Genomic DNA, 19118 nt, shown 5'->3' on the forward strand with positions numbered 1-19118 from the left:
CCTGCTTGGGATTCTTGTCTCCCTCTCTATGCCCCTCCCCTGCTCACATTCTCTCAAAATAAATACATTTAAAAAAAAAAAAAAAAAAAAAAAAAAACTACATGATTCATCATCATCAAAAATTAAAACAAGGGATATATGTTAAAAAAAAATAAAGCACTAATAAAATCATTCAAATTAACAACTCATGAAATATTTTGCTTTTCACAGCTATTCCAGAAAGTAAATGTTAGACGATGGAGTAGAAACCCTTTCCCTATTTCTCCTGTTAAATATGGATGAAATACATGGACATTCTATGCAAAACAAAGATAAACAGATTCTGAAAAGTAGAGGAAATAAGGGACTTACCAAATGACCAGGCAGAGAGTTCCTGGGTTTTGTTTTGTTTTGTTTTGTTTTGTTTTGTTTTGTTTTGTTTTCTTTCTTCCATATTTCTCAGACTGAGTTCAACAATGACTCAGAAGCCAACAATGTAGAAACACCAAGAGGTACAGATAAAAAGGCCCATGGAGGCTTACTCTCTCCAGCCAAAGGACCAGGAATAGGGCAGCCTCAAAAGGCAGAAAACAATTAGATGCTAACCACCGGGCTTCTGGCAAACACCAAGGAAGGGTACAGCTCTCTCCACTCACACCCCAAAGGCCCAGTGGGGAGTTTAGACTGCACTCTTGCTCCCCCTCGAATTTCTGTCCTGGTGGTTTCAGAGAAGGCTGAGTGAAAGGCCACAGGTTTCATCCCTGCATAACCCCTTCCCTTAGAAGACTACATGGGAAGGTCGGACCTGCACCCAACCCGGCGGTAAAGAGACACCTCTCCCTTTTCTGGCTGGGGCAGTGTCAGAGAAAGTCCAGTGGAGACATGCACTCCCAAACTCACCCACCATAGAGGAGGCCCCTCTACTTTTTGCACCCCTAGTGTTAACAGAGGTCAAATGGAAAACCCAGAATTACACATACCTTACACTAATGAGGTGGTGCTCCTTTCCTTTTCTCTGGAGTGGTATCACAGTGCCTGCTAAAACACAAGATTTAAATAATACAAAAGTCTCATGTACTTAATAATAATAATGATTCCTGTATTTCAATGGAAAATCACTCTTGTACTAATGAGGAAATTTTCAAAAGGCCTGAGTAAAAAAAAAAAAAAAAAAAAAAAAAAAAAGGAAACAGATGTTAACAGCAAGATGACAAAAACATTAGAAATATCTGACAAGGATTTGAACCATAAATCTCAGGCATCATAAAAAAAAATTAAAAATCTGGATAAAGATTTCAAAAGAGCTTTTATGAAGAACTTCAACAAACTACAAGAAAACTCGAAAAGACAACTTAATTAATTTATATTACAACAACCAATAGGTCAAAGAAGAGATCAAAAGGGATATAAAAATTATCTTGAAACAAACGACATGGGAAACACAACATATCAAGTGTATGGCATCCTGCAAGAGATATTCTGAGAGGAAGGTTTCTAGCAATATATCCATAAATTAATAAATTAAAAAGATCTAAAATATACAACTTAACTGTATACATCAGGGAATTAGAAAAAGATGGAAAAATTAAGCATACAATGTTAGCAAAATAAAAAACCTAATAGAGATTGGGTTGGAAATAAATGAAATATAGACCAGGAAAATAATTGAAAGGATCAACAAAACATAGAGCTAATTTTTTTAAAGATAAACAAAACTAACAAATCTTTAGTCAGACTAACTAGGAAAAAAAGAGAGAAGGCTCAAAATTAGAAACTAAAGAGGAGACATTACAACTGATATTTCAGAAATACATAGGATTATAAGACTACTATGAGCAACTATATGACAACAAATCGGATAAACTATAAGAAATGGATAAATTCTTAAAAACACACAATCTACCAAAAATGAATTTAGAGAAATAGAAAATCTGAACAGATCTATAATGTGTAAAGAGACTGAATCATAATCAAAATCTTCCCAATACAGAAAACCCCAGGACCAGCTGGCTTTGTGGTTGAATTCCACTACACAATTAAGAAGAAATTAACACAATCCTTCTTAAAGTCTTTAAAAATGTTGAACACTTCCAAACTCATTCTAGGATGTCAGCAATACCCTGATACCAAAGCCAGATAAGGACGCTACAAAAAGCTAGACCAGTATCACTGATTAATGTAGTTGTAAAAATTCTCAAAAAATATTAGCAAACCAAATTCAAGAACATATTAAAAGGATTAGTCACAATGATCAAGTGGGATTTAGCCTTGGAATGAAATAATGGTTCAACATATGCAAATCAATTAATGTAATACATCATATTAATGGAATAAAAGATAAAAAAATATGATAATCACAATAGATGAAGAAAAAGCATTTGACAAAATAGAACATACTTTCATGTTAAAAACACTCGCTGAAGTAGGTATAGAAGGAACAGACCTCAACATAAGAAAGGCCATATATGACAAACCCACAGCTAACATTATACTCAATGGTGAAATTTTGAAAACTTTTCCTCCAAGATCAGGAATAAGGCAAATATGCCCACTTTCACCATTTTTATTCAATATAATACTATAATAAGTCCTAGCTACAGCAGTCAGGTAAGACAGGCAAATAAAAGACATCCAAATTGGAAAAGAAGAATTTAAATTCTCATTATTTGCAGGTGGCATAATTTTATACATATAAAATCTCAAAACTCAACCAAAAACTCCTGCAACTGATCAGCAAAATCAGTAAAGTTGCAGTACATAAAGTCAGCACAGAAAAATTAATTGCATTCCTACAGATTAATAATGAAACATCTGAAAAAATTATCCCATTCATAATAGCATCAATAATAATAAAATCCCTAGGAATAAGCTTAAATACAGAAATAAAGATCATATGAAATAACCACAAGGTTTTGCTGAAAAAAAATATTGAAGAAGACACAAACAAATGGAAAGACATCCCATGTTCACAGATTAGAAGAGTTAATATTCTTAAAATTTTTAAACTACCCCAAAGCATCTATAGATTCTATGCAATCCTTATCAAAATTCTAATGATTTCTCTTTAGAAAAAAAGAAAAATTAAGTAAATATAATTCATAATTGGTCAAAAACTAAAGCACTTAGGTAAAATTAACCAAACATAGGTGAGACTTATAAGCTAAAACCTACAAAATGCTGATGAAAGTAATTAAATAAGATCTAAATAAAGAGATATGCCTCGTTAATGGACTAGAATACTCAATTTAGTAAAGATGTCAATTCTCCTCAAACTGATGAGCAGGCCTAAAAGAAATTCTACCAAAATATCAGCTACATTTTTTGTAGATATGGACAAGATTACCCTTAAATTTATATGAAAAGAAAAGGAACTAGATTAGTTCAAAGAATTTTGAAAAAGTAAATAAACAGAAGAAATACTCTGTCCCAATTCCAGTCTTATTATATAGCTATAGTAATCAAGATTGTGTGTTATAGATGAAGGGACACATGAAAACATAAATGGAACAAAATAGAGCACCCAAAAATAGCCCCATGCAACATAGTCAAATAATATTTAAAAGCAATTTAATGCAGAAAGATTAATCTTTTCTACAAATAATGCTGATGTATTGGATATCTATAGATTTAAAAAAAGGAAACGAGCTATAAACCTCACATCTTATAAGAAAAAAATAAACTAAAATTGTTTATAGATCTATATGTAAATGTGAAACTAGAATACTTATAGAGAATAACATAGGAGAAAAATCCACGATATGTTGCCTGGTGAAGAGTCCTTAGGCATGACAACCAAAACATAAAATACATAAGGCAAAACATTTAATGAACCAAAATTCTTGCCGTCAAAATTATTGATCTGCAGAAGACCCTGTTAAAAAGATGAAAAGACGAATTAGAGTGGGAGAAGATACTTTGAAGCCAAAAATTTGACAAAGGACTAGTTTTTAGAATATATAAAGAACTCTCAAAACTCAACCATACAATAGCAAACAATCCAAAGTGAATACAGCCAAAAGATATAGATACTTCACTATTCAGTGTACATCTTGTGTTTCCAGAACCTCTCTGTTGAGATTAGCCATATTCCAAGTGCTCAAAAGCATGTGCGGCTAGTTACTACCACATTGTGCAAAGCAGACTTAGATCCTTCATAAACATAGCCAACTTCCCTTGGCAGACATTATTATTCTCCAGAATAATTGATAACTTCTGCAACACATTCCACAGCCCCATGCCTCTCACTAGCCCATTGCTAATGGGTCACGACACACTTCGTGCTGTACCAGGACGTGGTCTTGGAACCTCTCCCCACCGCTCTTCGGGCAGCAGAACAACCGAGCAGTGTGTTACGTGGAGGAGAGACATTATTGAGAAGCAGTGGAAAGCAGGTGCAGATGGTCCCTCTTGCACAGGCCCCTCCCAAGGCCTCTAGAGGGTTAGTGGTGTGCACGCGTACTCACATCTCTTGAATGTTTTAGAGATCTTGCACTTCAGTTGTTTTAGACAGATGTCTTTTGCATTCTTTTCTTTCCCACTTCCTTTCATATGCGGAGTGCTGTTGGAAAGGCCAAGGGCTTTTGGGGAGCCTGGGAAGCAGAGTTTGGGCTTACTAGGATACATTTATGTCATTCACCATCAATTCCATTCAGAGGCTTTGGGTGGATTCGCCAATTAGTAAGGATGAAGTATGTAAAGATCCGTGTTTCACATATCCCAAGCATAAACAATAGGAGACAAATTGCAACGGACCATGCTGGAAGAAAAACTAAATTATCTTCCTATTCCCTTTATATAAAACAATAATGCAAAGTCATGGTCACATAAAAAAAAGAAAAATATATGAGTGAAAAATTATAGGATGACATACAGGTATATGAAACTATTAGTAAATATTTTTTCTATTTTTCTGCACTTTCTGATGTTTATATTTATTAGCTTATTAAAGTGTATAATTTGTTGTGATTTCCTTTCTATTCTACTATTCACTTTTGAATTTAATTTGTACTCTTAATTTTGTTTAATTTTTCTTAGTGAAGGCCCTCCACATTGCATAAACCACAAAACCTAGATTTTTCTCACTGCTCATGATTTCATGAGCAATCAATTGACTCATTCAATTTGCAGCCTCTGTTCATTGTGTTTTAAAGCAAAACTTTATTATGGCAAACTTAAGAAGAGGTCTTGCTATTAGACACTAATCACAATTTGTTTCCATAATTTTTTCTATTAAAATCGTCTTCATGACTAATAGAGAATGTCAAAAATTATTTAAAAAAAATAAAAGAATATCTACTGTTGTAGTGCGACATGATGATTATACGGATGCTCTAGCAGTTGACAGACTCAAACAGAGGTGAGCTGGTATACCGGCTGTCAATGAAAAAGCCATCTTGTGGTATGCTTACAGATTTGCATCGGAGAAATACTCCCTCAAGGGTCCATTTCAAGTTACTCTGCTTTTAGGGCGCAATCTGCTCTCTTCAGGTGGCTCCAGCCTCAGCACACCACTACAGATGAACTTCAGGGAAACTCCTGTTCGTGTTGATGAAGAGATTCAGCAAAGTCGCAGGATATAAAATCAACGCACAGAAACCGGTTGCATTCCTCTACACCAACAATGACGCAACGGAAAGAGAAATCAAGGAATCGATCCCATTTACAATTGCACCAGAAACCATCAAATACCTAGGAATAAATCTAACCAAAGAGGTGAAAATCTATACACTGAAAACTGCAGAAAGCTTATGAAAGAAATTGAAGAAGACACAGACAAATGCAAACATACGTTGGGGAAGAGAATGGAATGCTCAGATCATGAATGTCTTCCGTCCTTAACCACCGTCCACGCTTCCTCTTGTTCGGCCCACACTCGCTGCCTGACTTGCAGTTTATGTCTCTGTTTGGTTCTGTTTTGACATAGAAGTCAAAAATGGTCACTTGCTTTTAAAAGCTCAATTAGAAAGAGTTAAGTCCTCTGTAAATATGGACAAGTCAATGTGGCTCCATTATCCACATTGGCTCCAATGTGTGATTACAGGTGGTAAATGACAGACAGATGAGGCCCCCAAACGCGTTCCAGGGTTGATAAAAATATGACTCTCAAAGCCTGTGGAGCTAAAACCACCCTCATGAGGAGTGCTCTAACTCGCAAGGGACAAAACATCAATTAAATACTTAGGGCCAAAAATAGGAGTCAGTGATTTTGCATAATGCCAATCCACAAGGAAATTTGAAACTTGGTATACAAGAAAAAGTACATAGGCATATATAAATAGCTATCTGCAACCAAAATTCAGGGTCATATATGTGAATCATTCATATTTCCATGGTTCATTTTATGTTCAATACAAATGGCTCCACCTTTTCCCTTCTCCTTACCATTGTACACTGGGAGCACCCCATCAAATAAAGTCAGCATCCTAACTTATTTTCCTATCTCTTGTCTTGCCTCCCCACCCCACTCCGACCCCTACTTACTTCATCTTCTGTACTTCCCCCAGAAACATGTGAGACAATTCTCTGTCATTATCTTACTTAAAATTCTAAAAGAAATCTCTATTGTCTAACATATATAGATTAACTAGCTAATCGTGGTAGAAAAAGCCTTAACAGGGTGGCCTAAGTTTCCTTTTCAGTTTTTCTTCTAAGTTCTTAATCACATAACTCTACATTCTGCTTATACAGAAACTACCACTTGCTTTTCTGAAACACACACACACATACAAAGAGCTCTCATTTAAATCTCTTATATCTCTCTGCTGATATCTGAAGTAACTGTATTCCCCTTAACCTTTCCAGTCTTGTGAAAACTCATTTGTCTGTGACCAAGTATCATTCTTTGTAAGACATTACCAAGAAAAAGTGGTTGAAATCCCTTCTCCTCTATTATATGCTAAAGCAAAGAGCTCTTTGTGTTCTTATGTGTTCCCTAATCCATTACAGTTAATGTGTAGGGGCAATTTTAATGTTTAATAAGGTATTTGAGCATCGTTGCACTGAACACTATTAAAGGGAGGCCATTTCTATTCATATTTTATTCCCGTCACCCAGGCACATTGCTCAATAAATATTTGCTGAATGAGTGAATGAATGTTGGATATGCCTGGGTGTTGACATGACATAAATTTTGCTCTAAAACAATAGTAAAAATGACCTGTGACAATAAATCCAAGGCTAAGAAGTGGTGATTTACTACTAGGACATATTTATATCTTGTGCAACTGATGGCTTTGGCTTCTTTCATCAATATTGCAATTCATTTATATGCAATCATATGCTCTATAAATCTTAGTTTGCTGAAGTTCATGCAATGTATCAAATCATAGTCTCCAATTTTAAGTATTTTTGGTTTTTATCCTTTTGCAACCATAATTCAAAATGTCTCTTAAGAACATTAACAACGTTAAGGATAAAAATATATCCTGTGTTATTAGAAGACAATTATTAGAAATATAGTAGTTATGACCAGTCTGAGATCTTTTATGAATGAACAGCTATCCCCCTACCCATCAGATTTTATGATCTAATCCTTTCCTAACTTTTAGAATTTAGACCTGACCACGGATATACAAACCTATTTCTGTTGGTATTAATTTAAGGTCACTTCATATACCAATTTAAACTATAGTTAAATTATTTCAAAACAGAGATTTTTTCATTTGTTTTTAGGGAAATTGTGATTATAAGTTCATTATTTTTTAGAGAAGAAAGATGCTTTTGGGTAGGTAACTAGTGCTGATATCTAATTACCAAGGAAGGAACACTATCTAATGAATGAGTCAGAGTCAAAGAGAGCAAATCCAATGCCCTTCAGTGATTTTGGAAGTAAATACAGAAATCTGAAACTACAAGGTAACGGAAAGTTAGGATACAAAAATGAACTGCATTTAGTTAATGATACAAAACCACACAGTGATTCAAAGGATATCAGTGTTTGTTAAATCAATTGATATTATTTTCCTATATTACTTTCAATCACAGTATATATGCTTTATATTTTTAAATAGAATACATTGACAACCTCTGACAAATACTTTGGATGCATTTTCTGTTTCAAATGCATTTAAAATGATCACAGAATTAGTTAATTTTATTTCCTATCTGACTGGAATGATTTCCTTTCCTTCCTTGGTGTAGTAGCACACTGCTTTCCATGTGCCAGACATTCTGAGTCCTCCCATTTCCTACCCTTCCCTATGGTTCTGCTCATATTTCTATTATAGCACTTCCTACATTTTACTGCAGATTGCCTGTTTCTATTTCTCTTTCTCCATTGTTACAATAAGAATCTCTTCAAATTTATGAATTGGATTTCAATTCAAAAAATGTAAGCAATCCTAGCACTGTGTTGTTTCATTGCCAGCACTTGGTTCTCCATAACTGACATAGTGTCTCTTTTTTGAAGCAGTGGCCAGTGGAACACTGCAAAATGCACAGATGTAGTCAATTCTCAGCTCCCGTGGGAGGTGAAAATGCCACAGGTTAGCTGCAAGGGAATTCCTTACGGAAAAAGTTCTAGTCACAGGGTGAATACTAGATCTAAAAGTTTTAGGCTTCTTTTTTATTTCTCACTTTTTTAAGTTATTTTTAATGTTTATTTATTTTTGAAACAGAGACAGAGTACAAGCAAGGGAGGGGCAGAGAGAGAGGGAGACACAGAATCCGAAGCAGGCTCCAGGCTCCGAGCTGTCAGCACAGAGCCTGATGAGGGGCTTCAACCCGTGAACATGAGATCATGACCTGAACCGAAGTCGGAGGCTTAACCAACTGAGCCACCCAGCGCCCCTAGGATTCTAACATCTAAATTGTTAGGACCCAGCGTGTTGGAAAGCTATTTTACTCTTTTAAAGTTGTAAAGGGTTCCTTTACAATGATATTCACTTCTGAAATTAAACTTGAAAACATGCTAGAAGAAACATAGCTGCCTTTTTCAGGGAAACTTCTCAATAAGAATGCATTATAAGAGGATATTAATGGAAAGTAGGAACTTAGATTCCAAAATTCAAGTGAATGTGAAAACTCAAAGGGAAGATTTAGACCACCATGTGGAAATTTCAAAGTAATTGGACAGGAACCATTTTAAGGGCTGTGATATCCAAAAGGAAGATGAAAAGTAACAGGGAGTAAAAAACACTGAAGGTCTGTTTTTTGAAAGCATCACTTTGCAGAAAGAAAGATTCCAAATCCAAGCGTCTCCTTCTTCTATCCACCAGGAAGAGGAATGGGGGGTTCTTTTTTTTTTTCACTTTAAGTCTAGAAAGAGAAGCTTTAATACGACCAGTAGAAACTTAGCCCCACAGTTTGGGGAGGTAGAAGACTAGGTGTGACCCACACACAACAGATCCGGGAGGTCAGGGCTGGGCATTTTCTCTAACATCAGAGTACGAAGGAGATGGTTCAGTTGGGATTTTCTTGCACTCCAAATGTTGACAGGGTCACCCAGGCACAGGTGTAAGTGGTGGTGTAAGGAACGGAGCCCGTGGAAGCCATGTTAAAGTTTGTAGGGGGACTTCCTGGAAGGGTAACACCAGAGGAATAGAATGGTTGGCAAGGCAGTTGAGAAAGGGGGAGATCCAGAAAGAACCCTCAGGAAAAAAAAAAAAGAAGCCATTCTTGAACCCCTAGGGAAAGAATTAGCTTTAACCTTCAGCAGGCTGGGAGTATAGCAAGTCATTTTATGACAGGACCTGTCAAGAAACAGTATTCAGACCTTTTATCTAAAGTCAGCCATTCATCTGAGAAGGAAGTGTGTGAGAATAAGAGAAGAGGTAATAATGCTTCCTTCTAGAATCACGTGTTCCCTCTCACAGCAAGCTTCTATGTGGAGAAAGGAAGTCCACTGAGACAATGTCTGTACCTTGAAGTCACAACGGAGCTTTTGTTACTAGAAGCCAGCAGAAAAGTAATTTACGCCATTCCGTGGAACAGTTAAATGAAGACCAAAATAAAACTAATTTCCAATTACATCTCAAGCTCTGCTTATTGGCTATAGCTGGTACAGTATGTTTTACAGTATGATTAGCTAGCTCAGTGATTGTTGAAACAGTATTTAATAATTTAATATGAAACGTTTTCTGCTACATGGAAAGTTGTAATTAAATTGTTCATGTGCTTTTGTAATACAAATTAAATCCAGACTAACACAGGCATCTTAAAAGGCGAAGAGTTTGTGTGTGGGTTTCCAGCCCGGCTTTGTCAACTCTCAGCTCAGGAATTAGTGTGAGGACGGACGCGAGCCAGGTTTGCTAAGATTGCCCTGTGGAGGAAGCAAACTGCTACATTCTGTTTCCTCCGTACTCCACGTACGAGTGAGAGAGAGAAAACTTCTGTTTCCTTAAAGGATTTCAGTCGAGATAGAGCTTATGTGCAGTGAACTTCAGAGACCCCAGATGCACGATTCAAGCAGAAAAGGTTTTGATAAATTAAGTGAAGAAGAAAGTAATCTGATCTTTCTCATGTACCCTAGGCTGTTTTTGTCCCACATTATTCAGTTTTTTAATTTGTTCCTTGTCGCATTAATTTCTCCCAGAGTGCTCATTGTATTTGCACCCGCAGCTGCCCAAAATCCTTAATTAGAAAATAAGTATCATCGTAAGACATCTGACCCTTGAATAATATGAGGGTTAGGGGTACCGATCTTCATGCAGTTGAAAATTCCGTATATAACTTTTGACTTCCCCTAAAACTTCTGGTAGTCTACTCTCAACTGGAAGCCTTATGAATAACATAACCAATGAACACATTCTTTGTATATTATTTTATACTTTGTTCTTACAATACAGCAGGCTGGGGAAAAGAAAATGTTATTAAGAAAATCATAAGGAAGATGGGGCGCCTCGGTGGTTCAGTGGGTTGGGAGTCCAACTCTTGCTTTCAGCTCAGGTCCTGATCCCAGGGTTGTGGGATCGAGCCCGACATCGGATTCTGTGCTGAGCATGGAGCCTGCATGAGATTCTTTCTCACTCCACCCCTCTCCCCTGTTCATTCTCTTTCTCTCTCCCTCTGCCCTTCTCCCCTGATCGTACGCTCTCTCTCTCTCTCTCAAATTAAAGGAAAATCATAAGGAAGAGAAAATGCATTTATAATAATGTATTGTTAAAAAATCTGCCTATACCTGTTGAATCACCATATTGTACACCTGAAACTAATAGAACACTATCAAACTATACTGAAATTAATTTTTTTAAATAAAAAAGACCAAAAGACAATCTACCTGTATGTAACCGGACTGCATAGTTTAAACCCCTGCTGTTCAAGGGTCACTCTACATTATGACGGTTTTCAGTTAACAGCATGAGTGTAGGTATTGAATAGGGCCGGCCTAGGAGTTTCTTAGTTTCTCTTTCCGTCTAGAATGTGAGTGGAATAGGTCATATTCAAATATAACTCCTTTATTACAGGAAATATTTCTTGACTAGAATTAAGGGTATAAACACAGTTTCCTTCCATTAGGCAAAGGTGGAAAAGTTATAATAAATTCTGTTTGGTAGAAACTACAAATATAAGCCTGATTGGTTTTATTTACTTTATTTTAATATTCTATAGAATAAATTCGACATGTTACACTGTGTAAGTTTAAGATATACAGCATGTTATTTTAATAAATTTATATATTATAATATGATTGTCATGATAGGAATATCAATCACCTTACATAATTATACTACAATATTATTGTCTATATTCATTATACTGTGCCTTAGATCTCTATGGCTTATTTACTACTCATTATGTTTGTTCCTTTAAACACCATCAATCTAGGGGCGCCTGGGTGGCTCAGTCGGTTAAGCGGCCGACTTCAGCTCAGGTCATGATCTCGCGGTTTGTGAGTTCGAGCCCCACGTCGGGCTCTGTGCTGACAGCTCAGAGCCTGGAGCCTGTTTCAGATTCTGTGTCTCCCTCTCTCTGTGACCCTCCCCCGTTCATGCTCTGTCTCTCTCTGTCTCAAAAATAAATAAACGTTAAAAAAAAAAAAAAAATTAAACACCATCAATCTAATCCCCACCCCCATCCTCTTGCAACCACCATTTTACTCTGTTTTTTACAGGTTTGATTTTGTTTAGAGTCCACATACAAATGAGATCACAGAGTACTTGTATTTTGTACAGCAAGAGAAACAATTAACAAAATGAAAAGAAAAACCTACAAAATGAGAGAAAATGTTTGCAAACCATATACCAGATAAGGGGTTAATATCCCAAATATGTAAAGAATTCATACAATTTAGCAACAACAACAAAAGTTTGATTAAAAATGGGAGGAACAAATTAGGCCTTTTTCCAAAGTAGGTCTACAATGGCTAACAGGCACATGAAACGATGCTCAACATCACTAATCATCAGGGACATTCAAATCAAAACCGTAATGAGGTTTGCCTCCCACCTGGTAGAATGACTACCATCAAAAAGGCAAGAGACAACAGGTACTGGTGATGTGGTCAAAAGGAAACACTTAAACGTTGTTGGTGTTAAACATGGTGTTCCACATGGTGTTGGAATGTAAATTGTCCCAACCACTATGGAAAACAATATGAAGGCTCCTCAAAAAATTAAAAATCAGTCTAACTTATAATCCATCAATTCCACTTCTGCATATATACCCCAAAGCAACGAAAGCAGTATTTCAGTTGGATATATACAAATGAATGAAGCGATGTGCTACCTATATCAATGGAGTATTATTCAGCCATACGAAAGGCGGATTTCTTGCCATTTGCAATAACATGGATAAACTTTGAGCTCATTAAGGGACTCATGGACAGACCCCGAACTGAGTGAGATAAGTCAGAGAAAGATCAGTACTGATTCGTTTTCGTTCAGACTTCACTTTGTACTCTTTAATAATGAGCATTCAACTATTGATAGACGATTCATAATTCTTTAAGAAGGTCTGAAATATATATATACATATATATATACATATATATGTGTATATATATATATATATATATATATATATACATATGGAAAAACTTAAGCATACCCTATTAATTTAAATTTATAATGTTGATCTTTTTCATTTTAATTTCTCTTTTACATATCCTAGTAATTTAAATTTATAATGTTGGTCTTTTCCATTTTAATTTTTCTACCTTTGCCCCAAAAATATAGGGATCAATGAGGAAGCAGATTTCTCGTTGAGTGTGACCTAACTAGAGTTTGGGGTGAATGGTAACAAGGGTATGAAGTAACAAGCTCTAGAAGAAAGAATGGAACTGAAATAATGGAATAAAGTCCAGCAGTAGAGAAGACTGTAAGTCAGGAAGCATTGCAAGTGTATAACAGGATAATTGCTGTTTATCAGGTTCTGCCTGCTGAATTTTGCATGTGAAAAAGGCAATTTAGAATTCCAAATATGTATTAGTATTAACACATTCACATCTCTACTTTCCTTTCCTTTCCTTTAGTATTTCTTCACAGCTATATAAATCAGCTATATATCATACGGTTGATTCTTGAACAACATGGGTTTGAACTGTGTGGGTCCACTTATATGCAGATTGTTTTATATATATATACAGTACAGTGCTATAAATGTATTTTCTCTTCCTTATGATCTTAATCATATCTTCTTTTCTCTAGTTTACTTTATTGGAAGAATACAGTATATAATATACATACACATACAAAACGTGTTAATAGACTGTTTATGTTATCAGTAACAACAGTTACTTCTGGTTAACCACAGGCTATTAGTAGTTAAGTTTGGGGGGAACAAAAGTTATATATGTATTTTGGGGGCATCCTGGTGGTTCAGTCAGTTAAGCTGCCAACTTCTGATTTCGGCTCAGGTCACGATCTCACGGTTGTGAGTTCTAGCCCCATTTCAGGCTTTGCACTGAAAATGCTGAGCCTGCGTGGAATTCTCTCTTTTTCTCTCCCTCTCTCTCTCTTTCTCTCTCTCTCTGCCCTCTCGCCCCAAAAAATAAATAAACATTAAAAAACACAAAATTTGTATGTACATTTTCAACTGTGTGGGGGATTGGCGCCCCTAACAACCACATTCTTCAAGGATCACCTATTTCAATGTAATAGGAGTAAGTGAGGATTTCATAAGGCAAATTTTTGTGACAGTAGTAGATCAGATTATCATAACAGATAATGCAGATTAATAAAAAATTTAACATAGGATTCCAATATGTGCCCTCCCCGTGAAATAAAGGAAACTGATGACTTGAAAATACATTCAGTTAAATGCTTTGAGAGTAACTAAAGTTGTAATAAGTCAGAAGTGCCCTCTGGCACCCTCCAGAAACACAAACTTTTCTCTGGAGGTTAAGACGGAAAAAAATACATACTGTATGATTCCACTCATAAAAATTTTAAGAATATGCACATGTAATTTATTGGCATATAACAGTGATCAATTCATGGGGCTAGAATGGTTACTGATTGGGAACGGACATGAGAAAACCCGAGACGCTAGAATGTTTTCAATCTTAGAATATTACACCTGCGTAACACAAGTATATCCATACATAAAACTGTCGTCAAACAGTACTCAGTGTGAATTGCTCCGTGTGTTTTAGGGTATAATCATTTTTTAAAAAGGTAGAGAAATAATAAGTGATACATTTTCCACATGGAAAAACAAGTAATCTGTTACCTCCCACTTGGCACAAAATCAAAGATCTGAACATGAAACTCAAAGTTTTAAACACTGAGAAGAGAATATATAAAAATCCCTTTACAATCTTAGGGAAAGAAAACTACATTTTGCTACAAAGTGGCAAAAGCTATCCGCAAGACATATTATAAACAATTAATTATATTCAGAATATCTGAAAATTCCTAAAAAGCATAAGGAAAAGAAAATAACCACTATAAAAATGAGCAAAATATATACACTATCATTTCTGTCATCATATAAACACGATGATAACGCTCAACCTTAATTGTGAAATTATGAACAGAGTAAGATACTATTTTACGACCAATATATTGGCAAAAATTAGCAAGCATGTTAGGAATGTACCTATAAAAACCAATTTAGAAAGCACTTTAGGGGCACCTGGGTGGCTCAGTTGGTTACCCGTCAACATTGCCTCGGATTACGATCTGTCGGTGGGTGAGTTCAAACCCCGGGTCAGGCTTCGTGCTGACGGACAGCTCAGAGCCTGGAGCCTACTTTGGATTCTGCGACTCCCTCTCTCTAATGCTCCACTGCTCACACTCTGTCTCTCTCTCTCTCTCTCAAAAATAAATAAACATTAAAAAAAATGTAAAAAAAAAAAAAAGAAAGCAGTTTAGCCCCCTTTGTAAACCACATATAAAAACGGTCTTAAGAGTATTTTTCATAAACCCCAAGAATGGAGAACATTCAAATATTAATTGCTAATCCAATGTATGTATAATTAATGGTATTGTTACAAAATTGCATTACAGAGAAGTAAACATTATAGAGAAGAAAAATAAATAGTGCAAGCACAAAATAACCACACAGATAAATCTTAAACATCATGTTTAAATAAAAAATGAAAGTACAGAGAGCTACACTCAATATGATAGCACTTTTCTAATGCTTAAAAACAAGCTAAACAGAGCAATATATTCTTTAGAATAGAGACATACATGGGGCGCCTGGGTGGTTCAGTCGGTTGAGCGCCTGACTCTGGCTCAGGTCATGATCTCGCAGCTCGTGAGTTCGAGCCCCGCGTCGGGCTCTGTGCTGACAGCTCAGAGCCCGGAGCCTGCCTCGGGTTCTGTGTCTCCCTCTCTCTCGGCCCTTCCCCTGCTCGCACTTTGTCTCTCTCTCTCTCTCTCTCTCTCTCTCCCTCTCTCAAAACTAAATAAACATTAAAAAAAAGTTTAAGAATATATCCATACATGGTTGAAATATTTTTTAACAAGACAAGGGAATGATAAATAGAAAATCAACATCCAGGCACCAGAGGAGGAAAGATTGAGACCTGAAATGCAGAAGGTCAAGGTAGGTGGCAACATTCTAGTTCTTCAATTGGTAGTGAGTCAATACAGGTTCATTTCAATAGATAAATGACAGATAGATAGATAAATAATGATAGATATAGATTACAGGTCTCCCTCTCTCTCTCTCTCTCCATATATATATATGTATGTATACATACATATACATATACGTAAACACAATGTCATATATATATATGTATATATATGTATACATATATATACCATATATATGTGTGTATATGTATACATATATATACCATATATATGTGTATATACACATATATATATACACATATATATGGCATTGTGTTTGTACCATATATACCATATATATGTGTGTATATGTATACATATATATACCATATATATGTGTATATACACATATATATATACACATATATATGGCATTGTGTTTGTGTGCATGTGTATATGTAATAAAGGAAAATATCACGTATAAGATTTATTTCTATGTATCAGTTTAGTAAAACGATTTTACATAGAAGGCTCTTCAAAAGCAGGGTGCTTTTTTAAAAGGAGGAGGAAAAGGAGCAGAGCTGTCTGAAGGCACTGTGCCAACAGCAGGTAGCTAGAGCTTTCAGATAAACTGTCATTCCAGCTGGAAGGGAGAAGCTATCATCAGGACGCGGCAGGTTCAGCTTTCAGTGGTGGTCTTCACTTTAGTTTCCTCTCCTGCTCTGCGAGAAGGAAAGCCCGGGAAACAGACCTTGGCAGGCATGCCTCCCCCAGTCTGTTAGTTTTCCCTGCAGCTTAAAGCGGTGGCCAAGACGAGAGCGTTGGCTACGACGTGTGGATGGATGATACCTGGGGGGGAAAGCTGGAAACTTTGAGAGGTTTGCAGTAGAGGTGAAGCAAGCCCAGAGACAGCTGTGCTCCCAAACCTCTAAGAAACAAAGAAGCTTGAGGCCATGAATTGTCAAAGCCATTCCCAGAGAAGTAGCTTTTTGAGCTCCAGAATGACAGGCAGTCACAGTTCCGGAGGAAGAAACACACGGTGAAATTATAACCAGGCTGAAGGTAACACCGCAGGTTTAATTTAAAAACAGAACTGATATAAAGATGCACTCGCCAATTTCATGTCTCCTTTTTTTTTTTTTAACTTTGGCATTCATCAAATAGGAAATTTCTTCTGGAATTTTAAAGAAATTTGAGTCATATAATGATTACAAAGAAGCAAGTAGACTATAAAAATGCATTTAAGATTGACTATCTATTTTGTGAATGGCTATAGGATTTCTAGCTCTCTGGAATAATTAGTACAATGCACAATATACTGGAGTGATCAGTACCATATATAAGACAACACCATTCTGTGGCAGGAGTCATCAACTGTATCCTTAGAAACTCTCAGATTCTTAAAGGTGGTGCCAGGGCATTAGCCGGGGGAGTGAGTGGCTAGTATGACCAGTCCACCCTTATCATTTATGACTCGCTTGGATCAACTTTCAGACGAATCCCCTGAGGAGCCAGGCAGCACAGAAGCAAGGGTAATCACAGACCTGGACCCTTCGGAGAGTGTAGCATGGCACTCACTCTCGTTCAATGCCTTCATTCACATTTTTGTGGACTGCACAGCATAGGTTAGGGAAATAGCAGGGGCCAGAAAAAATGATAAATGTGATACACTTCATATTTAAGTGTCATATTATCATTGCATCTCCAGGAAGGACATACGCAATTGCATCCGTTTTAGGAAACCTCACAATAATGAATGCATTTCTAGGGTGTGGAGTAATTGGAAAAGGCATTATGGAAGAGACAGGTCTAATGAAAACTCTCGAGAAAAGGTGTCATTTCTCAATCACATAAAAACAAATATACGAAGATGAGTCACACTTTAAATTAAATGTGAACATTCAGCAAGAAGTCAGAGACAGTGGTGCGGATACAATGCATGGGTAGATTCAGAAAATTAATGCCTCGCATTGGTGACACTGTTTATCTTGGTAAAAACACACTGACAGTGATTGTTTTCTGAGTCCATGGTATGAAACTGTTGCTGGCCCGGATATTTGACAGATTATTCAAGGCAAGCAGAATGCAATATACTGAGGGAGCCTTGAAACCAACGAGAGCAGGTCTTGTTATGAAAGGACCTTAGTCCTTTCATCTTCCATAGAGCGTGAGCTGTATATAGTTCAAGGTTTCGCTTTATTCTGATTGGATGGAAAAAATACTGATAGCACTGCCATCTGTCTGTTCTTGCCTAGACTTGATAACCGACTTGTTGAGGAAAATAATGGATTATTTCCAATATTTCTGAAGAATGAGGATAGTAAACAATCAGTTACATTCAGATAGACCTCTTAATGAACCTCTGGTTTAGAAAATGTCAATGCGAGTAAGTAAATAATGGGAATGGATCCAGAAGATCTTTATTTTTGCCATTTGATGTGTGTGCAATGAAAATACATACAAATGGCCCACCTGAGATTCTAGGTCTAACATACAGTCCTCCTTGCCTTGAGATAGTGTTAGTAACATTTTAGGCAGATGGCGCTTTTGGGTCCTGAGAGATGAATGAAGGAAATGGATACGTAATTAGAAAAACTTTAGAAAGAGGAGATTTTACAAAATTAAGAGAAGAAAAAGGAAAAGCATATCTATTTATTTCATGTTTATCTATTTATTTTGAGAGAGAAAGACAGAGCATAAACAGGGGAGAGGCAGACAGAGAGAGAGTAAGAGAATTCCAAGCAGGATCTATGCTGTCACCGTTGAGCCCAATGCGGGGCTCACACTCATGAATCGTGAGACCATGACCTGAGCTGAAATCAAGAGTCAGACGCTCAACCGACTGAGGCACTCAGGCGCCCCGTGGAAAAACTTTCTTAGTGACGTGCTGAGTATTAGTCCAGAGCCAGGCTTTGGGACAACTCAATGAGGCAGCCACTGTTAAGAGTGTTATCAAACAAATACCGCCAAGTCATTTTAGACCAAATGATCTTCCTCATCATTTAAAAATGAATGACATTTTAAAATGGTCTCCACACGTACACTCAGTTCCTCTGAGAATTAGGAACCCAGAAGATATTCCATGTATGTGCAAGGATGGGAATGAGTGGGAAGGTCAGTACACAGGGGGCCTGCAGACTCCAGTCAGGTGTAACACCCGTAAAAGATAAAGGGGAAGAAGGAAGGTAGAATAAGAGATCTTGCCACTGCGAAGCCTTTCTGTGACAGGTCCCCAGA

The sequence above is a fragment of the Panthera pardus genome, unplaced genomic scaffold (genome assembly GCF_024362965.1).
Source record: "Panthera pardus isolate Hobbes unplaced genomic scaffold, ASM2436296v1 HiC_scaffold_7, whole genome shotgun sequence".
In the NCBI taxonomy this organism is placed as follows: Eukaryota; Metazoa; Chordata; class Mammalia; order Carnivora; family Felidae; genus Panthera; species Panthera pardus.